The sequence below is a fragment of the Sapajus apella genome, unplaced genomic scaffold, assembly GCF_009761245.1.
Source record: "Sapajus apella isolate SASKATOON/1434 unplaced genomic scaffold, GSC_monkey_1.0 scaffold34, whole genome shotgun sequence".
Classification (NCBI taxonomy): Eukaryota; Metazoa; Chordata; class Mammalia; order Primates; family Cebidae; genus Sapajus; species Sapajus apella.
This window is the reverse complement of record NW_022436974.1, coordinates 13,217,141-13,243,157: the sequence shown is the minus strand read 5'-3', so window position 1 is coordinate 13,243,157 and position 26,017 is coordinate 13,217,141. Positions and strand designations below refer to the sequence as shown.

The window sequence follows — 26,017 nt, the reverse complement described above, 5'->3', positions numbered from 1 at the left end:
AAATGAAAAAAGTAATAAGTGCACGACACATAGGATTGTTGTATTAAATAAAGTAATAATTATTAATCATTTAGAAGATTTCCTGAGACATGGTAAGTATTGAGTAAAGGTTAACTATTTTTGAGAACAGATAATAGATCATTTTCTTTTGTATCAACAGACATGGTACATAATTCAACGTTAGGCAATTAGTAAACCCTGCAATAATGACTGTGGAATTTAATTACATGTTGATGAAGAGGCAGAATTAAGAAAACTTACTGGAATTTTCTGGAAAATATTTCCCAGGTACTTCCTCAGCTGTAAATAATTTTATCTTTCATAGTTCATACAATTCAAGAAATGCACTGTGTGGCACCCTCATTACTCATGGATACTCCCACAGTCCTTTTTCACCTGTATTTTTTCAAAACACAAGCATTTGAATATCTATTAATAAATGTGGAGATGATAATGAAATTAGAAAAATGTGTGATCTCAATAGTAATAACTTCCAGGCAAGAATTACCAACTGATGCTAAAATTAGTAGATGAGGATGTCCATTTCTGCTTAAGATGTAGAATGTGACAAGAAAATGTCTTTCCCATCTTAACAATGAGAAAAAGTTAGATAATCTACAAAATCATAAAAATTTTCTTGAAATCATAAGAGAGCTGACATTGTAACGCAAACCAACTGAATTCCAATGAATGGCATACCACTCTGAGAAGGGAAGGGACAAAAGAACTATTTCATTTCTGTCCACAGAAATTCTTCAAACTGAAACATAAAAATAAAAAGATTCATAAGGTCAATATACAAAAATACATGGTAATTTTACATACTACCAAGGAGAATTTAGAAATAATTATTTTTCTTTTGTTATGGGAGATGAGATGCTATTTCTTTGAAGGCCCCTTTCCTTCTTTAGCTCTTGATTGCACTCTGAGAAGGGATGGAACAAAAGAACTATTTCATTTCTGACAGAACATGAGAGGAAAATACTGCAGTCCTAAAAGCAGGTATGAAAAAATCAGCTGTAAGTTTACCAGATTCTTTAAAGCAATGTGTGGGATAGCTTATTCATAACTGTGAGAACCTAAACACAAAAGAGTTGACCCTAGCTCACATGTCCTTTTCCACAGGCTTCCAGAGGTATGCAGGCAGAGGACTGGAGGCGGGACCCTTGGTGGCACCAGTGTGCAGATGTGCTGATAGTGACTGATTGCAACTTACTGGGGTAAGTTGCAAATTACTACCCATTTCTCTGGATTCCTGGCTCAAATAAAACAAATCCCTAAGCCACTGAAAAAGGGGCAACAACCTCTCCAACACCTAGGGCCAAAAAAAGGTCCTCTGCTTATGTGAAAGTGATAACATAAAACGTAAGAAACCCTTCTTTCTCCGGGACCCAGAAAAAGACTCATTCCTTCTGGGAGAAGGGTAGAATTAAAATATCTCTGCTTCTAGGAAATTTGAAAGAAAACTTTTGGGCCCAGGCTTCTGGACTGATACAATGCAGACGTCTGCTGCAACTGCAGTATGGGCAGGATCCAAGGGGAGAAGGAGGCAGGAATGCTGAAAAGTCAAAGCTTTAAGGCCCAGTTGTATAGGATCTGCCTAAGACTGAGACTAGGTCAGAAGAACCAAGAATCTCATCTTCTCTCAAAGAGCTTCAAGCTGAGTAACCAGCAATAATTTTCTACAAACTGGGACCAGGACAAAGGGTGGCAAGAGATTCTCTCTGTGGTAGGAAATGGCTGAAAGCAGGGGATGGAGCAGTAACACTGAAAAAACGTTCTGGTACCTAAGGACCCACTCTAAGCACAATGTACATATCCCATCATTGGAGGAATTGGAAGTGTGTGGCACACTTCAGGTAACAGTAACAAAAACAATTACCAAATACACCCTAACTACTAACTAGATTGACTCAGCTCAGAAGTAGAGGTACACACATTTCCAAGTGTAAATCCTATTTACTTTTGTATCTACTGCTTTTCCACACACAATTACCAATGTTCGGTAACAATTATGTTCTATACCTACAAAACAAGAAAGAATGACCCCATTGTTAAGAAATAAGAAACAAGAAAAATCAGAGTCAGAGGTAAGTCAGATAGCTGAAACTATAGTTGAAATAATCAGACAGAAACATTTAAATAACTATGATTCATATATTAAAGGACCTAAAGAAAAAGGAAGATGACATGCATAAAGAGATGAATTTCACCATAGAGATCGAAACAATAAATATAATCAAGTGAAACTGCTAGAAATTTTAAAACGTGATAAGGGAAAGAATATTGAAAATTTATAGACTGAATGCAGCTGAGAAAAAAAGTAAACTGGAAGATGTCTGTAGAAATTATTCAAACTAAAACATAAAAGTAAAAATGACTGGTAAGGTCAATATACAAAAATACATGGTAATTTTATATACTGGCAAGGAGAATTTAGAAATTATTATTTATCTTTTGTTATAAGAGATGAGATGCTATTTCTTTGAAGGCCCCTTCCCTTCTTTAACTCTTGATTCCATTCTTTTTTATTTTCACAATTCCTCTGATCTTGATTAGTTTGTGTCTCCCTCCTCAGCCATTTTACTTTTTATTAAATTATTTGCTTTATCATTCAGAATCTGTAGAAGTTACATAAATAGAAGCACAAATGAACCTTTTTGACTCCCTGTCTCTCTGCCACCTGCCTCACTCCCTCTTCAACATACACCCACCCTGGTCTTTCTTTCCACTACTACTTTCAATAAGCTCTAGTCAAGACAACAAGTATAGTGGTTAATTTCTGCCATTGACTTAGCCCTTAGGAACTCTTGACCAGCAGTCACTTCTGCTCTCTTGAAACATTTATTTACTCTGCCTTCCTTGACACCACACATTTCTTTTTCTGCCTCATTGAGACCCCATTCTATCTCCTTTTCTGGCTTCAATTATCCTATTCAACCTCTAATTATTGATGTACTTTAATTTTGAGTCTCAGGTTTGTTTCTGTTCCCTACTTACATTTTTACCTATAGAAAGTACCCTCCAGTTCTAGTGTTTTAAGAGCTACTTGTATGCTAATGGCTTCCAGATTTCCATCTTGACATCTTTCCCAAGCTCCAGACTTGCATACACAACTAAATTCATGACATTTTCACTTTGATTATCAATAGGCATTTCAAATTTATCATTTCCAAAGAACTGTTAACTGTTATCCACCTTCAGCAAATATATTTCTCACATAATCTCTGTCATCTCAGTAAAAGCTATCATTATCTACTCAGTTGCTGAAGCCAAAACGTTAGGAGTTGTTTTCGATTGCCCTCTTCTGCTCACTCCCCATGCCCAAATCAGTAGCAAGTGACATCATTTGTACCTGCCACATACGTCCTGAATCTTTCCTTTTGCAGCATGTGTGTATGCATTGAAGTCATTTGGACTATTATGTTAGCATCCTAACTGGTCTTTGTGCTTCGATTCCTGCTTTTCTAAACTACATCCTCACAAAGCAGGCAATGTATTTTTAAGTATATGTATAGATATATATACAAATGTCCTACCGTGGCCTATGTGACTTCTGACCACCTCTCAGATCACAGCTTCTTTTGCTTTTCCTCTTACTCACTGTTTTTCGACACTGTTGTTTTTGTTTTTTAACAATTTCCCCTAAACTGTTGTCTTTTTCTTGCTCCTGCTAGTTCATTTTTATTCATACAGAAGCCTAAGCATCTTGTTCCCAGAGGGGCTTCCCTGATTATTGAAGTTAGCATCCAACTGCTCCACTAATACAACTCTAGCTATTCTCCATGTTCTTATAAGGAGGTGAGCAGAGACAGCAAGATGGGCAGGGGAAAAAGCTAACAAAAGATTGTCTCAGCTTGAGACTAGCTTGATCCCGATTTCACAGAATCTCTGGAGAAAAGTCTACTACAGCGTAAATATCCTCTTGGAGTAAGGCAGTGGCCTTTTGTACTCCTGCATCAGTCACTTTTTTTTTTTTTTGTCCAAGGTTCAATGGAACGATAGACAGTGGGGTTAGCTGACCTCCTGAGAAACGAGACTGCCAGTGACCAAGGACAGTTCTTTCTAGAAGGGAGAAACTGTGGGTGGCAGGCATCACTACTACTTCCAGCAACTGGAAGGGTCAGGGCAGTGGGTAGCAAAGAGAATACGGGCAGGACATCAGCAGCTTCCATTATACAATGTTCATTCAACCCAACTAAATTGTAGGTGGAAAGATGGGTATAGGATTCGAATAACCTAGTTTCAAAAGGTCCTTTTAATTCTAACATTTTATGAATTTGTAATTTTAACAATATTGTCTAAGTTTATTCATGATAACTAATCATAATACTGACACTGATATTATTTTTTTCTAAGCATTTGATTTACTTTGTGATACAGAGTCAAGTAGTGAGCCTTGATTATGCTTTTCAGAATTCATTAGATCTGTAGAAATTATGTCCAGGTCTGCAATCACACTGCCCCACCCTCAATCATCTTGTTTACATTCCACTCTACCCTAGTCAACTCTAGCTATAATAAGCTTGTTAGAACTTGAACATCTTATCTTCTGCAATTACTTTCCTGACCACTGTAGGCTAAATTAACTTCTCTCTTTACTCTAGAAAATGATAACACTTGGCACATTACACTATGGGGTCATTAATTTTGTACAGCTAAGGCTGATCTCAGTGCCCAAGATTTTGTTGTAATTAAATATTTTCTCATCTCAAACACACTCAGAATTCCTTCTGACTTCCACAAGGCTTACCCCCCTTAAACTCATTTCAATCTACACAAAAACTGGAAAATAAAGACAAAATCTATTTATCATCCCAGTATTTTCACTTTTATTTCTGTCAGCTCTTGAAACAAACTGGTGTTGCCTTTATATCTCATTTTTACTATTCTATCCAGACTGAAAAGAAATTAATTTGTCCAAGCAAATAATGTCATCAACTTACAATGAAAGAATACACACTCTTTGCAACTGGCTGAAGATTGATATTCCTCTTTAGAAAACTACTTACTACAGCATGGCAACAAGATGTATGGAAAATAAAAGTTTAAATAGATTGCTTGGAACAAATAGACTTGGAACAAGAGCAAAAGTTGTTGGCTGAGATTACTGGGTAATACATGAGACCAGTGTTTTACAAACTGTGTTTCTCCAGTTGATAATAGATTTCCTCTGAAATGAACAGTTAACTTCCTGGTTAAATACATTGGGGAAATGCTATATAGTATGATTTAAAATATAAATTAACCATTTAAAATTTTTGAGAAGTCCTACTGAAAAGAAATCCATTATTCTTAAACACTTATGCAACCATCTCTCAGTTCACTAATAATTTCAGATCAGCCAGGAAACTTTCAACTTGGACTATTATATAATTATTCCCAAGTATATTTTCTCTTTTTTTAGTCAATTCTGTTGGTCAGTGTTTGGCTGCAGAGTACTGACTACGGTAGCTAATTTCAGCAGAAAGAAATTTATAAATGTGTGCTAAATGGCTGACAGAATTTGGGGAATAAATGAAATAAAGACTTTTAGTCAGAACTTCCAAAAATCACTTGCAAAACCACATAACAGAACTTTGTCTTTAAGGGTTTTGCTGTTTCCGTCATAACCAGGAATCTGATTGCTGAACCGAGAGGTTGCTGCTCCAGCAAGTTCCATACCCTCTCTGTTTTTCTGTGACCCACACCAGCAAGATAGAGGTCTCACACCTGACGTTTCTCTCTACTTAATTCCATTTAAATTCAGATTTCACGCTTGTATGTCTGATTGGTGAAACATAAACGTATCCAAAATCTCGGCTTCAAGGGAATCTGGATAATGTGATCTTCAGCCTTCCAGTCTCTGCTTCATAGTATCCTATATGCCATAATCATTTTCTCCTAACTATACTGCATTGCAAGATGATAAGATTTCTGATGATGCAATGAGATGAAATAATACTTTTAAAAATTCTGGCCAGACATGATGGCTCACGCCTGTAATCCTAGCACTTTGGGAGGCCGAGGCAGATGGATCACTTGAGCTGAGTAGTTCAAGTTCAGCCTGAGCCAAAGGTGAAACCCTGCCTACGAAAATGCAGAAAAAAACAGCTGAGTGTGGTAGCATGCACCTGTAGTTCTAGCTACTGGAGGGCTGAAGTGATAGGATTGCTTGACCCTGGGAGGTCTAGACTGCAGTGAGCTGTGATCGCACCACTGCATTCCAGCTTGTCTAGCCTGGGTGACAGGGCAATATCCCATCTCAAAAAATATATATACAAACAAACCTAGTTTTATAAAGTTTCATGAAGCCAGAGATTTATTATATGTGCCTAGTTTAATGTTTGTAATAAAATGGCTACTTAAGAAACAGTGTCATTTAATGAATGAATGCATGAGATTATGGGATCATCTTGCCAATCATGTCGTTTTCCTGAAGATGAAACAGAACTCTGAAGAGGTGAAATGACCTGCTTACATTCTCTACAATGGAATCCATTCAAGGTCTCTGTTATCTTGAGTATGCTTTATTATTCTGTATTCTCAAATAGAATGAGAACACTGTAATACAGTGTTCTGCCTTTTAAAAAAGATTACAAGATGGAAGCAATGTATAATTGAAAGAAATAAAATTAAATAGAGTTAACAAATATTAAGGAGCAGTTAAAATATGCAGAATGTAATGCCAAGTACTGTAGAGAAGTTAAATAAAAATATAAATTATTACCCTTCTAAATCAACAACAACATTAAATTCTAATGATGGAGTTTCTTTCTCTAGATCACCATACAGAATACTAGAGCAACATTACACAAGTAATTCCCATAACCATGTTTATTTACATGCCCCTGAACTTGAAGCCCACTGGTTTATGCTTGCAGTAAATAGCTTTCTTTATCATATTAACATTTAAAAATCTACTGCTAATTTTAAATTTACTAGTATTTTCTTCCTTAACATCATTTCCTGCAGTTATTGGCAAATGACATAAGGAAGATTTTCACATTCATCTATATTTAGCCTTATGTAACATGGAAAGGTTTTCTGTAAAGTGTAATTCCATCCATTTAGGGAGATTTCTGTTAATACCTGTATTAGTCTCCCATAACAAAATATTATAGATGGGGGTTTAAGCAGTAAAAACTTATTTCTTACATTTCTGTAGGGTGGGAAGTTCGAGATTAAGGTGCTGACAAGGTAGGTTTTATTCTGTGGCCGCTTCTCTTGGCTTGTAGATGATGAACACCTGGCTGTGTGCTTACATGACCTCTTCTTTGTGTGCATGAGGAGGAAGAGAGAGAGAGAGAAGGGAGACATCTCTTTCTCTTTTTATAAGGGTACTAACCTCGTCACAGAGGCCTTACCTTTATACACAAATCTAATCCTAATTGCTTCCAAAGGTTCCATCTCTAACTACCATCATATTGGGAGTTACAGCTTCAATATATGAATTGAGAGGCACAATGTAGTCCATGGCAATATCCGCACAAAACAAAATAGAATATTGCATATTAGCAAAGTAGGACTGGGGTGCTGGTCTCAAAATTGTCAAAACAGAGGAAATTGGATAATATTGATAGGGCTAAACAGTACCTGTGTTGCTAGTGCTTGATGGTAGCACTAAGGCTTATAATATGTATTTTTATCATGGTTAATCTTTAAATCATGTTTTTGTACTTCATATATAGGTTAAGAAAGTAACAACAGTATACTTTCATATACTTTCTCTAACACTTTGTGGTACTGTTTATAAATTTTTATTATAATCTTTAGAACAACTGCTAAAAACTTATAGCCAATGAACTAATAATGGAGATCATATGAATGTCACGTAATCTTATATGTAGAAAATCCTAAAGACCACCAAAAAACTATTAAAACCTATAAATGAATTTGGTAAAGTTGCAGAATATGGAATTAACCTACAAAAAACAGTAGTATTTTTAGGCAATAACAATGAACTATCTGAAAAGAAAATAAAAGCTATCTCATTTATGGTAGCATCAAAAAGAATAAAATAAGAATAATTAACCAAGAAAGTGAAAGACTTATATACAGAAAACAAAAAAGTATTAATGAAAGAGATTAAAGGCACCAACAAATGAGAACACATCCCATGTTTATGGATTGGAAGACTTAATATTGTTAAAATGCCCATTCTACCCAAAGCAGTCTGTAGATTTCATGCTATTGCCTTCACAATCCCAATGGCATTTGTTAGAGAAATAGAAAAAAACAATTCTAAAATTCAAATGGAGCCACAAAAGATCCAGAATAGTCAAAGCACTCTAGAATAGAAAGAACAAAGTTACAGTTATCATACTTTCTGATTTCAAAATATATTACAAAGCTTCAATAATTAAAACTGACATACATATAGATATATAAAACAATTGAATAGAATATAGAACCAATAATGAAACCCACACATATGTACTTAACAGATATTTGAAAGAATACCAATAATACAGAAGGGAGAAAAGGTAGTCTTTTTAACAAATTGTGTTGGGAAAAATGGGTGTCAACAGCAAAAGAATGAAATAGGCTCCCTATCTTATACTATACACAAAAATAAGCTAAAAATGGAGTAAAGACTTAAATGTAAGACCTGAAACTGCATAACTCCTGAAAGAAAACACAGGGAGAAAGCTCCATGACATTGGTCCTGACAATGATTCTTGGCTATGACACCAAAAGCACGAGAAATAAAAGGAAAAATAGACAAGTGGGACTATATGAAACAAAAATAATTCTGCACAAGAAAGGAAACAATCAACAGAGTAAAGAGGTGACCTACAGAATGAGAAAAAAGATTTGCCAACCATGTATCTGCTAAGGGGTTATTATGTAAAATATATAAGGAACTACTACAAACAAATAGCAAAAAAAGTATGACTTAATTAAAATACATTCAAAAACCCAAATAGATATCTCCCTGATAGAGACATGCAAATGGTCAGCAGTTATATGAGTAGATGCTCAGCATAACTAAATGCCAATGAAATACAAATCAAATGAAATGAGGTATCACCTCATATCACCAAACAGACAAAAGTTGAATTTTGGTGAGAAGGTATAATACTTGGAACACTTTTACACTGCTGGTGAGAAAGTAAAATGATGCAGCTGCTGTGAAGCGTAGTAGGGAGGTTCTTCAAAAAGTTAAAAATAGAACTACCACATAATTTAGCAATCCCACTTCTGGGCATATACTCCAAAGAACTGAAATAAGAATCTCTAAGAGATATTTGTACTCCTGTGTTTATTACATCAGTCACAATAGCTAAGTTATGGAAGCAACTGAAATACCTATTGAAAGATGAATGGATATAGAAAATCTGTGATTTTTTTTGCACACAATAGAATATTATTAAGACTTAAAAAAGAAGGAAATTCTGCCATTTGCCACAACTTGGATGACCTTGAAGGACATTATGCTTAGTGAAATAAACTAGTCACAGAAAGATAAATACTACATGATTTCACTTATCAGGTACCTAAAATAATCAAACTCAGAAACAGGTATTAGGTAGTAGTTACCAGGGACCAGAGGGAGAGGGAGGTGTGGAGTTGTGTTCAGTTGATACAAGGTTTCTGTTATGCAAGATGAGTTAGTTCTAGAGATCTGCACTATGGCATAATATAGTTAACAGTACTATATTATGAACTGAAAAATGGTTAGGGATAAATTTTATGTTAAGTGTTTTTATCACAAAAAAGAAATCCACAAACAATAAAACAATGGGACATAAAGAAACTTTTAGAAGTGGTGGATACATGCACTACATTGATTGTGATGATGGTTTCATGAGCATATGCTGTCTCAAAATTCATAAGTTGCATACATTAAATATATGCCTTTTACTGTATATCAATTATATATCAGTAATGCTGTCTAAAGGAAACTAACAAAAGAAGAACAAATTAAACCCAAAGTAAGAAATGGAAACAAATTGCCAGGCATGGTGGCTCACACCTCTAATCCCAGCACTTTGGGAGGGTGAGGCAGGTGGATCACGAGGTTGGGAGTTTAAGACCAGCCTGACCAACATGGTGAAATCCTGTCTCTACTAAAAATACAAAAAAAATTAGCCGGGCATGGTGATGCGTGCCTGTAATCTCAGTTACTCAGGAGGCTGAGGCAGAAGAATCACTTGAACCTGGGAGGTGGAGGTTGCAGTGAGCCAAGATCATGCCATTGCACTCCAGCCTGGGCAACAGAGCAGAGCGAGATTCCGTCTCAAAAAAAAAAAAAAAAAAGAAATGGAAACAAATAATAAAGACAAGAAAATAAATAAACAAAATTAAATTTTAAAATAATAGCAAAAAAGCTAGTAAAACCAACAACTGCTTCTTGCCAAAATTCAACACATTTGGTAAATCTCTAACAGCAAAAGATAGCACATTTTACGAATGTCAGAAATGAAAGGGCAGGGGGAGGCATAAAGTTATATTCTGTTCTAACTGGAACAGAATATAAGAAAATGTTTTGAACAGCTTTATGTCAAAACTTCACCACATAGATTAAGTGAACAAATTCTTTAAAAGAACAAAGTAACAAAGTTCACCAGGAATAAATAAATAACCCAGATAGCCATATATTTACTTTACTTAGTTTTTTTTTTAAAATCTTAAAGGTATGTTGAATTTTGTCAATTGCCATTTCTGCATTTAATGGGATAATCATATGACTTTTCTTTAGTCCAATGACAGTATAGAAGTTACTGATTGACTGTTTTTCAAATAATAAACAAAACTTGAATTATTTTTCTCTTTTTTTTTTTTTGAGACAGACTCATTCTGTCACCCAGGTTGCAGTGGCATGGCTCAGCTCACTGCAAACTCCGTCTCCTGGGTTCAAGCAATTCTCCTACCTCAGCCTCCCGAGTAGCTGGGATTACAGGCATGTACCGCCAGCCCAGCTTATTGTTGTATTTTTAGTAGAGATGAAGTTTTGCCGTGTTGGCCAGGCTGATCTTGAACTCCTGACCTCAGGTGATCCACTGATCTCAGCCTCCCAAAGTGCTGGGATTACAGGCATGAGCCACTACGCCAGGCCCCAAACCTTGAATTCTATAGTAACCCCTAATTTGTTCATGATATATATTCCTTTTTAAAAATATATTTCTGATTTGACTTGCTCATTTTTTACATAATTAATATTAATAATTTTTTGTTTTTTAAAGACTATCTTGTTTTGCTACTAGAATAATGCTAGCCTCAAAAAACAAATGGGATGTATTATCTGATATATTAATTTCAGAATTTCAGGATAAATATAAAGAAAAACTCTAGCTCTAATAGTGAAATGGTTAAGAAAACAAAGGTAAAGGGACAATCCTGAAGTCAATCAGAGAGAAAAGAAACAATTTATACCAGGAAGCAAAGATATGAAATAAGCAGACTTTGCTTCTGAAACTATGCCAGTCAGAAGACAATAAAGTTGCTTATTTGACATCTGGAAAGCAAACACAGAAACAGCAACTCTCCACCCACAATGATGCCCTGTGAAAACGTCTTGCAACTAAGAAAGGCATATGCTTCTCAGATGACAAAAGCTGAGATAAATTATTGCCAGCCAACTTGCATGAAATGAGATGTTACAGCAAGATCTGGCAAACTGAGCATGATATCAGATGCACTTCAGAAGCAAAACACACAGACACACATACACAAGCATAGACACGCAAAGATATTTGGACACCGTAATAATGTGGGTAAATATAACAGACTTTATTTTTAAAAATATCTTTAAAATGTAATTACCTTTGAAATATAATTTACAATGTGGGTATATAGAACAGATTTAATTTTTTAAAAATCTCTTTAATATATAATTGAAATCTCTTTAAAGTAAATTTTTCCTGCTGCTTGGGTTTCTCTGAAGCTTCAGGAACTCTGGTTTATTATCTTTCATTATATTTGAAAAAGTCTTGGTCTTTATTACTTCAAATATTTCTTCTGCTTCATTCTTTCTTCTCCTCCTGAGATTCCAAGTATGTGTATATTCAATGATTTGGTTGTTTCACAACTCTTCCATGCTTCTGTTTGCCTTTTAGCTCTTTTTTCCCTCTTTGTGTTTTAATTATTTTCAAGGTTATTGCTGCTTTCCATTTCTCTGACTATTCTGCTGAAAAGCCTGTTGAAGTAATTCTTCATCTCTGATATTGTGTTTTTATTTTCAGCATTTCCAATTGACTCTTTTTAAACTTTCATTTTCCTTCATTCTGAATTCCTCCCATCTTTTAATGCATGCACTCACCTTTTCCACTAAGCGATTCCTTCAGCGTATTAGTCATTGTTATCCTGTCTGACAGTCAGTCTCTGGGCTGTCTCCGTGTCTGCTTCTCTTCATTCTTTTCTTTCTAGAATATATGTCCTTTTACTTGCTTTGTGTGTTCCATAATGTTTAGATAAGTGTGAGACATTGTTAGTAAAAGGAGGTAACTGAAAACAGATGAATAAAACTGAGACTAGGTGACTAAAATTTATGCTTGGAAGTTTTCTGTTTTTTCTTCTATCAGGCAATTTGAAGGGAAGGGTTGAGTAAATCTAGCCTGTAGCTGAGTTGGTTTTGGGCTTTTTGGTGGCTAGGTTCCTTCTGTGTACCACAGGCTTCAAATTTCGTTCGTGCAAACCACTTCTGTCTTGTGCTTAATGCATGGCCCGGAGTGCTAGAGGCTTTCCCTTAGAATTCCTGTTCTACTGTTGGCTTTCTGTAAGCCTCTACTCCTATACCACATCGGTGGTTTCTCTCTGCCCCCTTTCCTTTCCTTTTGTGATAGGCTGGTGATGTTTGTTACTGAGAGTAAGGTTTGTGGTGGGAGCAGAATTTTCTTGGCTCTCCTGCTGCAGCCTCAGACTTACATAGTTCCTGTCCACAGAAGCCTCAGCAGTGTTCCTTTCCATTCCCAAGTGGCAGGCAGCCAATCCCCACTTTATACACATGCAGAGCCTGGAGTACAAATGGGCTTCTCCAAGTGCTCCTCGTTCACCCACACACCTAGGCAGGCCCAGCAGCCCTTTCAGTAATAGAGCTCTTTCAGGTCTCTGTCCCCGTCCCGTCTTTCTCATGAACACCTGATGGATGCACATGGAAAGAAACTAGTGAGGGCTTCTCTGGGCACACTGCCTGTGGGATATCCCTGCTCGGCAAGGGGCAGTAAATCAAACAAACAAACAGAAAGAGTGGACTTCCCATGTATCTGGGACTCCCAGGCTATTAAACTCACTCTTATCTACATCTAGGTTTTAGAAATTTATTAAAATATCAGTTGTATTCTTCTATCTGCTTTTATGGTGATCATCTCATTCTTCTGTGTGCTGCCAAATGTAATATATTTCATGTGTCCCATCTCTCATCAGGAAACCATCACTCCTTAGGATTCAATTTCCTTGATTGCTTTGTGATCTCAGTTCTCTGATTGGCTCAAATAGAATTACAATTTGTACATTTTTTTTCTACTTTTTTCTCATTGCTTCAGTGAAAGGGATGTGATTTTTCAGCTTTCTATATTCTAATTGGCTTATCTTGAAATTTTCTTGAAGAATATAGGCCATTTAACTGTAGATATCTCTTAATTTGAGTTTTTCATATGTTTCTGTGTATCAGCATGTAATATGGTATCTATTTATCACATTACTTGTGATGTTAACTTTGACTCCTTGATTGCTACATTTTTCTACTGAAAATTTCATTTTTTCCACTTTTTACATAATGTTGCCATGGGAAATACTTTGTATATTTGTAAATATCCTATATTTCCTCAAACTTTTACCCACTAGCTTTAGCATGAATTTACATATTTTGCCTGAATCAATTATTATGATGGTTGACAACTTGTAATTTGCTAATTTCATATTTCCTTTCCATTTCCTTATCCACTGGAAGGAAAAACTTTCTGTTTATTTATTTATTTAGTTAGTTAGTTTATAACAGTATAAGCTTAAGAATTATTTATTCAAGGGCTATAATCTTTTGCTATCATTGTTTTAATATTCTAATTTTTAAAAAAAATGAGATGGGGTTTCACTCTTGTTTCCCATGCTGGAGTGCAATGCCACAATCTCTGCTCACTCTAACCTTTGTCTCCCGGGTTCAAGCGATTCTCTTGCCTCAACTTCCCATGTAGCTAGGTTTACAGGCGCTCACCATCATGCCCAGTTAATTTTGTATTTTTAGTTGAGACGGAGTTTTACCATGTTGACCAGGCTGGTCTTGAACTTGATCTCAGGTGATGCTTGGATTACGGATGTGAGCCATTGCACCCAGAAATGTTCTAATTTTTCTAGGCTTGCCCAAGGGTACCACTTAGAGCTGGCCCCTGTGTCCTTTGACAAGCCCTATCATTCTTTACACTCTTCATACTTTCTGTTTGCTAAAAGATGTTCTAGACTCATCTTGTCGTTTCCCTGCTCCAGCCCTAGAGCCAGCCATTTCTCCAATGAGTGCTCATTTCAATTCGTGGAGCATAGTATTTAGAAATCAAGATTATGGGCAGTCATTTTTATTTTTAAGATAATACCCATAACATAGGAAATGACATGAAAACAAATTGATAATAAGGAATTAACTTACATCTTGCCTGGAACATAAGAGATCTTTAATAAAAGTGTGTTGAATGAGTGAACAGTATTTTTAAAGTTGATTTTAATAGGTAGTCTGCATTTGACAATTTTATGCAATCCTACAGTTTCTCTCTTCTCACCAAATCTCTTGCAAGAATAATTTTCATTTCCCCAAGTTTCAGATTTAAGTCTGTCACTCAGTTATTCAAATATGCTATTATATTGTCATTTGCACAAAATCTAAACTTCTTGGCCTAACATTAGGCTGGGATCCTATTTCATATGTAAATAACTATGCTTTTATTAACTATGTTCCAATGAGAATTTGCTAACAACCAAAGACATCTTTCTCTATCCCTGTTTCTTTCTTATACTGTTCCATTGGTTGAAAATATAACTACTTTACAGAACAAATGTTACTCATCTGTGAAGCTTTCTCTGATTTCCTCTAGCTTGGAATGATTTACACTCGAACTTATAAAATGACGATTTGTTAGTTTATCAACATTGGCTAATCTCTCACACTCATCTCCTCTAAGAAGCGTACTAGATTTGTATTACCTTTGTAAATAACATTTGCTTAGATTGACCACTTACCACTTTGCCAGGACAGATTCATTAACTACTACTTAGAACCAGCTGGTCATCATTTTGAGAAAAAAATTCATTATTTTAAAATGATGAAAGTATGCACTTTATTATCAAAGAGTTTTAACATCTATAAAACACACTAAACATAACAAAAACATGATCATATATTGCTCAATTCTGTGATACACAACTAGCTAGAAAGATATATTTATGTCAGTTTTACAAATGAAGCAACTGTAAATATTTACATGGATTGCAAAGGTCAAGTTACTAACAAGTGGAGAATCCAATTCTAAAATCTAGACTAACTCCAAATCTTTTCTCCCTTCTCCCACACCAGAACAGCTCCCAAAATTTGTAATAAACAGACATGAAAAAATACAAAAACAAAAACAAAACTATTATGCTTATTAAATGGAGTATCGAAGGAGTAAATGATGACATGATTCAAAATCTGACCACTAATGCTTACCTAAAGAAGGCATAGGCTTGTTAGATGATCTTGTATTAAGTTAATGCAACAAATGTAACTTTACATGCTGAAGTTCATCCAGGCCACATCAAAAGGCAACTTTAAAACAATCAGTAGGAATAAGCTTTGTAGGTCAAACCTCCCCTCCTATAGAATGCCTTATCTACAACTCCCACACTGGCTTATATGCCCTTTTATGGGCTCCATAGAACCCTCCCTCTTTATCTTTATACTTGTACAGATATGATTGCATTATTTTTTCCTCTTCTTTGTGTCTTTCCAGATAGAATATGAACTCCTTCTTTAGCGAGTTTAACATTTTTGGATTATTTTGCATGGTACTGAAACCACTGAGAGCTTATGATAAATATGTAATGAATGTTCTTGTGACCTGAAAATCTTCATATGTATTTGTATTTAATCTGCCCAGTGATTGAAAAGTAACAATAACTACAATATTTGTCATAATATATCCACAAATCATCTGTAAACATTTGTGTTTTCAAAATGTCAGGTGTTTTTTTTCAGAAAGCATAAATGAGTTTTTTGAATTGTCCCTTTCTGTGAAAGAATTAAAGCTATTACTAGGTATGTTTAAACTATTATCAAATGATATGTATTATTAGATACAACATTAAGGGAGATTGACAGATTGGAGCAATTTCTGTTGCACTGAAGAATACTTGTATTTCAAAAAAGGTCCTTGAATATTTTCAGTATTTGCCTTCATTATAGAGAAGACCAAATGCAGTGAGACTCTCTAGTTTCCTTTTTATCTTCTATGTGTGATTAAGGGAAGCAAAATACTGTAGTGCAATGCTTTCACACTATTTTAAAACAGAAAAGCCTTCTAATAAAATACTGCATGAAAGATAAATACAGAAAATATATTTGGAGTTCTATTTTGCCCTGATTGCAGTGGAAGTAAAGAGATTTTACTAGATGTATTCCTTCCCACACTCTTCCCACTTCACACGCACACACACACACACATACACACACACAAACACACACACACACAAACACACACACACAAGCACTGGAGTTTCTTAAAGTTCAAGGCAACTACAGGGTCCTGCATAGAGGAGACTGAAAACATTTGCACTAGAATGCATCATTAACAGGTTATTAGAGGTTGAATAACACCCACTCCATCAGGTCATTCATGATTCTTAGTTTTTAAAAGTCCTCCAGGTAAATCCCAAGATTTTGCCAGTTTTAGTGATGACTAAACTGGGTACTCTAGGTTCTCTAAACATATGACTTTAGTATTATTTCCCAAAGCCTACATTTTTATCATATCTTTAAGATGTTATTATTTTTCTTCTTTACTTCATTTATTTTCTCTTCATTTTATTTCTTTTTATTTCTTTTCCTTTCTAAATAATTGAGTCCAAAAATATTACATGGAGCACATTGTAGGTGTCTGTCCTGGGAGGGGGTCAATTGTGGTAAAGAGTGTGAGGCAAAGACCAAGGGGGATGGGAAGGCATCTTTGTAGGATGATGGCCTCAGAATCCAAGAGGGAGGGAGGTGGCCCAGCACAGGTGCTGGAGTAGGAATTTGATGAAGAGAACATCCTTATGGTAGGGTCAGAGCAGCAGAAGGTACTGTAGCCTGAGGGGAGTGAGAAGTGTATCCACACTGGAGACAGAGAGCAGCTCAATGAAGTCAGTCTAAAACTACCACAGGATATTTTGGTTCCTCCAAAAGGCCTAAAACTTCTTAAAGACATTGTGGTTTCTCCATGACCTGGCTACTGCTTCCTTCTACCTGTCCCTCTACTTACTGTATTTCTACCTCACTAACTCTCCGTCAGTTTCTCGAAGGGTCATATCTTGTTCAATGTTTTTCACCTTTATGCAATTCAAGAACTCTTCCTGGAATTCTCTTCCTGCCATTTCCCATTTAACAAACTGCTAACTATTCTTAGAGATACACTTAAATACCATTTTCTTAAAAAGGTTTTCCAAGCTGTCAAATTAAATTAGACTTTATTGTTGTTCTTTCTCATAGCACAGGGTTCCTTTCTATAATAGCTCATGTTTAAATATATAATTATATAAGTATTTCGGTAACTAACTGATTTATGTCTATATCCTCTATCCAACTACAAGTTCTCTGAGAAAAGGAACAATATATGTTTTGCAACCCACAGGGAAGTGCCTAACTCACAGCAGGTACTCTATGAATACTTTTAAAAAACATCGATTATTAGATGAATGTTTGTTGGAAAGATGGATGAGGAGATGGATGAGAGTGAATGTGCCTAAAAGCACATTTGAACAAATAATTTTACATCTTGGGACATGTATTGGTCTGTTTTAACACTGCTGATAAAGACATAGCCAAGAATGGGAAGAAAAAGAGATTTAATGAACTTACAGTACCACATGGTTGGGGAGGCCTTATAATCATGGTGGAAGGCAAGGAGAAGCAAGTCCTATCTTACATGTGTGATGGCAGGCAAAGAGAGAAAGCTTGTGCAGGGGAACTCCTCTTTATAAACTCATCAGATATTGTGATGCTTATTCATTATCATGAGAACAGCACAAGAAAGACCACCTCTGTGATTCAATTACCTCCCGCTGTCTCCCTTCCGCTACATGTGCGAAGTGTAGGACTTACAATTCAACATGGGATTTGTGTGGGGACACAGCCAAACTATATCTTCCACCCCAGCCCCTCCCAAATCTCATATCCTCACATTTTAAAGTCAAATCATGCCTTCCCAACAGTTCCCTAAAGTCTTAATTCATTTCTTCATTAACTCAAAAGTCCACAGTCCAAAGTCTCATCTGAGACAAGGCAAGCCCTTTCCACTTATGAGCCTGTAAAATCAAAAGGAAGTTAGTTACTTCCTAGATACAATAGGAGTATGGTATTGGATAAATACAGCCTTTCCAAATGGGAGTAATTGGCCAAAACAAAGGGGCTATAGGACTCATGCAATTCCAAAATCTGGGGGGGCAGACAAATCTTAAAGCTCTAAAATGATCTCCTTTGATTCCATGTTTCACCTCCTGGTCACACTGACACAAGAGGTGGGTTCCCATGGTCTTGGGCAGCTCTACCCCTGTGGCTTTGCAGGGAACAGCCTCCCTCTTGGCTGTTTTCACAGGCTGGCATTGAGTGTCTTCAGCTTTTCCAGGCACACAGTGCAAGCTGTAGGTGGACCTCTCATTCTTGGGTCTGGAGTACAGTGGCCTTCTTCTCATAGCTCCACTAGGTGGTGACCCAGTAGGGACTCTGTGTGGGGACTTCAACCCCACATTTCCCTTTTACAGTACCCTAGCAGAGGTTCTCCATGAGGGCCCCATCCCTGCAGCAAACTTCTGCCTGGACAGCCAGGCATTTCCATACATCCTCTGAAATCTAGACAGAGGTTTTCAAACCTCAATTCTTGACCTCTGTGCACTCACAGGCTCAACAGTATGTGGAAGCTGCAAAGGCTGGGGCTTGCACCCTCTGAAGCCATGGCCTGAGATCTACATTGGCCCCTTTCAGCCATGGCTGGAGCAGCTAAAGTCCCTAGACTGCAAACAGCATGGGGACCCTAGGCCTGGCCCAGGAAACCACTTTTGCCTCCTAGGCCTCCAGCCTATTCTGGGAGGGATTGCTGTGAAGATGTCTGACCTGTCCTTGAGACATTTTCCCCATTGTCTTGAAGATTAACATTCACTCCTCATTACTTACACAAATCTCTGGAGCAAGCTTGAATTTCTCCCCAGAAAAAAAGATACTCTTTTCTATTGCATTGTCATGCTGTATATTTTTCAAACTTTTATGCTCTTCTTCCCTTATAAAATGGAATGCTTTTAATGGCACCCAAATCACATCTTGAATGCTTTGCTGCTTAGAAATTTATTCTGCCAGATACCCTAAATAATCTTTCTGAAGTTCGAAGTTCCACAAATCTCTAGGACAGGAGAAAAATGCTGCTAGTCTCTTTGCCAGAACATAACAAGAGTCACCTGTGCTCCAGTTCTCAGCAAGTTCCTTGTCTCCATCTGAGACCACCTCAGCCTGAACATTATTGTTCATTTCACCATCAGCATTTTTGTCAAAGCCATTCAACAGGTCTTTAGAAAGTTGCAAATTTCCCCACATTTCCCTGTTTTATTCTGAGCTCTCCAAACTCTTCCAACCTCTGCCTGTTACCCAGTTCTGAAGTTGCATCCACATATTTTGGTATCTTTTCAGTAATGCCCCACTCTACTGTTGCCAATTTACTGTATTAGTCCATTTTCATAAACACATACCCGAGACCAGGAAGAAAAAACAGTTTAATAAATTTTGAGTTCCGCTTGGCTGGGGAGGCCTCACAATCATAGTGGAAGGCAAGGAAGAACAAGTCACGTCTTACAGGGATGCTGACAGGCAAAGAGAGAGAACTTTTGTAGGGGAACTCCTCTTTATAAAACCATCAGACATTGTGAGATTTATTCACTATCATAAGAACAGATGAGAAAGACCCTGCCCCATGATTCAATAACCTTCCACTGGGTCCCTTCCATGACACATGGGAATTGTGGGAGCTACAGTTCAGGATGAGATTTGGGTGGGAACACAGCCAAACCATATCAGGATATTATTAAGAAAAATAGGGTGGTAGATTTAGCTGGCCACATCTTTTCTAAGATTATTGTTTCCAGAATGTGTGTGTGTGTGTGTGTGTGTGTGTGTGTGTGTGTGTGTGTGTGTGTGTGTGTGTGTGTGTGTGTATGTCCGGTGAGAGAAGGGAATGGGGAATTGCACTCAGACCAACAGGCATAAACTTTAAAGCAACTAGCAGTGTATCTCACATACGGTAGGTGTTTCATATGTCATTGTAATTGAAGAAATGAGTTTGTATGTATAAAAAGTGAGCACTCTGCAGACACATTTTGCCCTAGATGTTAGTGTTGATTATTAGAATCTTTAAAAATTTAAGAAGTAAACATTTTTGAACACTGATAGTGTTTGAATGTGCATCCCCTCCAACTTTCATGTTGAAATATAATTCCCAGTGTTGGAGGTGGGTCCTGGTGGGAAGTGTTTGAGTCACGGGGCAGATCCCTCTTGAATGGGTTGGTGCCCTTTTTGCAGTGCGCTCACAGGAGAACCGGTTACTTATGAGCATTTGGCCCTCCCCCTTTCCCTCTCTTTTATTTCCTCTCTCACCATGAGGACATGCCTGCTCCCCCTTTGTCTTCTGCCATAATTGTAAGCTTCCTGAGGCCATTAACAGAAGCAAATACTAAAGCCATGTTTGTAGAGCCTGCCAAACCTTGAGCCAATTTAATCTCTTTTCTTTGTGTATTATCCAGCCTCAGGTATTCCTTTATAGCAACATAAATGGACTAACACAAATAGTTTTGCATTTTGTTTAAATAGAAGTCCCTAGAGCAGGCAGGAGAGCTCCAAATGTGAAAAGGCACTGTCTATTCCCATCTTTATATAATTAGAAGCAACCTAGATTCCATGTTAGTTTAATGCTCTGCAAAGTAAAATGGCAATGATGGAAGTATTTTCAACTAGGGTCATAACACGAACTCTTTTATTTAAAAAAGCAACTTTTAGCTTCAAGCCTTCAAAAAAGAAATGAGGGCATGAAATATATTTAGTTGTCTTTATTCGTTATTTTAGTCCCAATTCTTAATTCTACTTAGTAACCACTTGGTAACTTTTAGTTTCTTAGAAATACACCAGCGTCAACAACTTCAAAGCTAAAATTCAACTTCCTGAGAAATGAATTTTGGAACAAGATCTTAATACTAATACAAAGGTAAATGTAACATACAATAGTTTCCTTTCATCCCTGGTGGATATGTTCCAAGATCCTTATTAAATACCTAGAGCCATAGATATTACTGAACCCTACATATGCTATGCTTTTTTCCCTTACATACATACTTATGGTAAAGCTTAATTTATAAATTAGATGGCATAAGGGGTTGACAACAATAACTAATAAGTTATTAAGTAAAATAAGGGTTACTTGAACACAAACCCGTGATAATGTGACAGTGGATCTTATAACCTAAGTGAGTAATGGGTAGGAAGCACATACAGGGTGGATATCACTGGAAGAAGGGATGATTCATGCCCTGGACAGGGCAGAGTGGAACAGCCCTGATATATCACACCACGCAGAGCAGTGCACAATTTAAACTTATGAGTCGTTTATTTCTGGAATTTTTATTTAATATTTTTGGATAGCAGTTGGCCATAGGCAACTAAGACTGCAAAAAGAGAAACCATAGATAAGAGGGAACCATCATACAGGGAAATAGTATGGTGCATTTATTTTTGTCAATTTCCCATGGGATGGAAAAAAAAATCTGTGTATCTGAAATACACAAAATATGTTAAGGCTACTCTTTTCTCTCTCTCTCTTTTTTTTTTTTTTTTTTGCTGTGTACCTTCAAATTTAGAACTTGACAAAAGTCAAGTTTCTCTCTAGTATACGTGAATAATTGGTCACATGTTGCAGTCTCTCTCTGCTTACACTAGCTATGCCTAGAACCTTGCAGTGCTTAGGAAAGAATACAGAATTGTATTGTGGTTCTATCACATTATTTCTTGGTGAAAATTGACCCATGAGCTTAATTTCTCTCATCAGGAAGTCATCCTTTCTCACTTCTTACAGAAAGAAAGCAATGGAGGAAGTTATGAAATGAACTCTTGATGGTAACTGTAGAACAGGCACTATTTTAACTTAAATTTTATCCTACTTCTAATAATAATTCTTAGTGTTTTTCTAACATTCTATGGTTCATATTGTACCTTAATGTTTACTAAGATATATTTTGTGCTTGTTTATATAGGATTCTTAGAATGTTTGTGTGTTTCCATGGACACAGGGAGGGGAGCACTACACACTGGAGTCTGTTGGGGGGAAATGGGGGAGGGATGGGGGTGGGGAGGTGGGGAGAGATAGCATGGGGAGAAATGCCAGATATAGGTGAAGGGGAGGAAGGCAGCAAATCACACTGCCATGTGTATACCTATGCAACAGTCTTGCATGTTCTTCACATGTATCCCAAAACCTAAAATGCAATAAAAAAAAGATGGGTTCAAACATAAACAAAAATAAAATAAAATAAAATACTATAAACTGGGGGGAAAAAAAGAATGTTTGTGTGTTTCTCGTGTTTACCTACATTAGTTTAAATCTTGACATGGCCCTCTTTTCTGATGATAACCTCAGTGCACATTTATTGGGTTTATGCCATAAATAAATTCTGCTAACATACACACATACACACACACAGATACAAAGGCTTAAGAAAGAACATCTGAACATAATCTAAAACCAATGACAAGGAGAGGACAAATGCATAGACACTAATAACACAAGGCAAAATGTGGCATAATGTGTGAAATAATTGATACAATAAAAATGCCAACAGCATTCTCAGAAGAATAAAAATAATTACTAGCATTCTTGAGCATCTATTAGACACTAGATACTTTGCACTATATGTTTTGCTGGCCATTTACAATTATTCATTAAGATAAATGCCATATCTTTATTTTACAGATGAGATTTTTTTTAAAAAGAACTGAAGTTTGCAAGTGACCAAAGATAAAAATTAATAAATGGAAGACTTGGGACATAAAATCAAGTGTAAAGCCTAGATATTTGGTTATTTTATAAAAGCTTCACAGGTGTCAGTGGAGCTGTGTTATTTCAGCTGAGCTGCACCTTGAAGAACAAACAAAATTATAAATGGGCAAGTAAGACAAAGTGCCTACACTCAAAGAGTTCTAAAACTTAGAAGAGTTACAGAAGAAAATATGTTGCATGGGATATCAACAGTAAAGGTCAAGATAGAAGCCAAAGAAACACAGAGGGAGAGGATTGATGAAATGTGAGAAGGAAGTGCTTTTAGAGGAAGTTGACATTTCATCTGAGTTATAAAAGGTATGTAGGTAGAGAAGAAAGGTAGGGGAAAGGGGTATAGAGCCACTTCTGACAGAGGAACTAGAAGGTACTGAGGCATTGAAATTCAGGATCACATAATCATCAGAAAATAGAGTGTGGTTCATAATGGCTGGAGCCTGGAACAGAGATGCCAACGTACAGAGTGTGGGGCTGAGCCAGAGAAATGGTGAGGGAGGATGCCTGTCCATGAAAAATGAGTCTTGTGCTTAGCAGTCAACTGGATCTCAAATGAAACTCTCTCCTTTATTCACTGGAATTTTCTAACCTTTATCTATTTCCCCTTTAGGCATACACATGGAAGTGAGTTACTACATATACATACTATCATTTTCATTTATTTTTAATATATTTATACTTGATTTAAACCAGAAACATTATTTCATGGGATGGAGCTTCTTAGGTGAATGAATCTTAATGAGAGACCTTGATCTTGTCTCCAGTTTTGCAGGATCTATAATGTGATTTGATCACCTTCTCCAGGGATGAGCAGGTCCTAGGGGACTCCCTCACACTAATGAAACTTATAAATCAACAAATTTGATGCCAGTTTTATTTTATTTGATGTTTATTTACAGCACAGGAATGCCTCTCCATTGGCCAGAATCTGTTATTGGGCAAAGGAAATGTCATTTAGTGAGAACCTACTCCATACAATAGTGGACACTTTACTCATATTATTTAAATTAATTGTCACCATAACACAGTGATGTATTTCTTATCTTTAATAATACTTTCATTTTATAGATGAGAAATTCAAATGAGAACATTAAATAATCTCCCCTCATCTCAAAGCTACTGAGCTTTGAACTGAGGAATCAAACCTAAGATTCTTTAATGTCTACTTCATGCAATGGGCAAAGAACAATCATAGTGGCTGGAAAAAATGATGATGATGATGATGATGATGATGATGATGGTGGTGGTGGTGGTGATAATGATGACATAATTAAGGGAGTTATAATTTATTGAATGCCTACTTGGTGCGAGTAACACATTGCATACCTTATCTTTTGTAACCATCAAATAATTCTATTAGTTGGAAAACTATTTCCATTCTAGAAATGGGAAAACTAATGTTCAGAAACTTTAAATAGCTTTCCAATATCCAAACCTGGTTCAGTGGTGGGGCAGATGTTAAAACCACGTCTCTCTGACCACACAGAACTTTCACCACTAGCAGAGTAAAAGAAAACCTGATGAAAAGAATACCTGAGTATGAGAGTCACAGCGAAGAGAATATGTTAATTGAGAGACTATTCCATCTAGGTTGTACGAAAGAACAGAAAACCACTGACATTCTCCCTGTGAGGACACTGATCATGCATCATTATAACTTGATGAGACAAACATTAACATTTTATACTGTCATTTTTCAGCTTTACTAATAATTCTTATCAGTCACAAAAAGCTTTGGTCACTATCTGTATTCATGATAGACCATATATGTTCTACTTTCAATATACGTGTCTCACCATTTAATGGGAGAGATTTTAGGTAAAAAAACACGTCTCAACCCTGAGCAAAATATTAACACTTTTAGATACTTTAAGAATCGTTCTTTACCAATTAGTAATATTTCTGATTACATCCCAATCAGTGAAGTTAGAGTTTAGCCTACAAAACCGATACATGTGTGATAGTATTACAAACTTAAAATCTTGTAACTAGATTAAAAAAAAAAAAAAAAAAAAAACTTTAACAGACATTCCTTTCTAGTACCTAGACTAACACTCTTATCAAAATAGAGCTTTTCGTCATTTTTGTTCATTTTGTTTTTTACTATAAAGACACTCCTTGCAGAAGCAAGATTTGAACTGGATTTCTCTGAAGCTAGTACTCTTATTGCAAGTTTGAAGTAAACCTAGACCCTTGCTCAAGATCAATACATCTGAGAAATTTTATCTAACATTCCTTTTTTTCCCTTTAACCTAAACTCCTTGGAGAGAGGGTTGTTTTCTTTCTACTATAATCCAGTTATCTGGTATGAGATTTGGTAAAAATAAGCGTGCTTTTTAAATGTTAGTTGAATAAATAAATATTTGGATGAATTTACCAGCTTTAGATCTTGTTTCACTTTTACACTGCATACATTTTGGAAAGATGTTCCAGATGACTCTTCTTATTCATTTATTTTTATTCTTTTGCAGAAGTGTCTTTGGGGGCTGCTAATCAAGATTTCCTATGTGTGCCTTGTCTGAGTTGAAGCTCTCCAGGCTCTGGTGAGTTTCCTCACCAGCCTGGGACACTTCCCTCCTTCTTCCTTCTCCCCATTAACTCTCATCACATTTGGAAATAGGGCTTCCAATCCCTCTTTTAATATACACAGTTTTTAACAGTGTTCTTTCTTAAACAGGAATAAATGGTTGGAATGTAGGCTATTTAGAGAATGTTTAAAACGAATAAGAAGTAGCTGGAAGGTTGAGGAGAGGGCACTACAGTAATTGGGAAGAGTATGACTTATGAAACAGACAAAC

At 36.3% G+C, this 26,017-nt stretch overlaps 1 long non-coding RNA gene across 1 annotated transcript in view; it reads left to right on the top strand.

Moving 5' to 3' along the window:
- The window catches only part of LOC116563220, a 56,268-nt gene extending 31,665 nt beyond the window's left edge, over positions 1–24,603 (top strand). Inside the window, exons 2-4 of the long non-coding RNA XR_004274285.1 lie at positions 1,126–1,220; positions 23,139–24,089; positions 24,145–24,603. This is a non-coding gene — a long non-coding RNA (uncharacterized LOC116563220). The remainder of the gene's footprint in view (positions 1–1,125; positions 1,221–23,138; positions 24,090–24,144) is intronic.
- Positions 24,604–26,017: the final 1,414 nt, after the last annotated feature.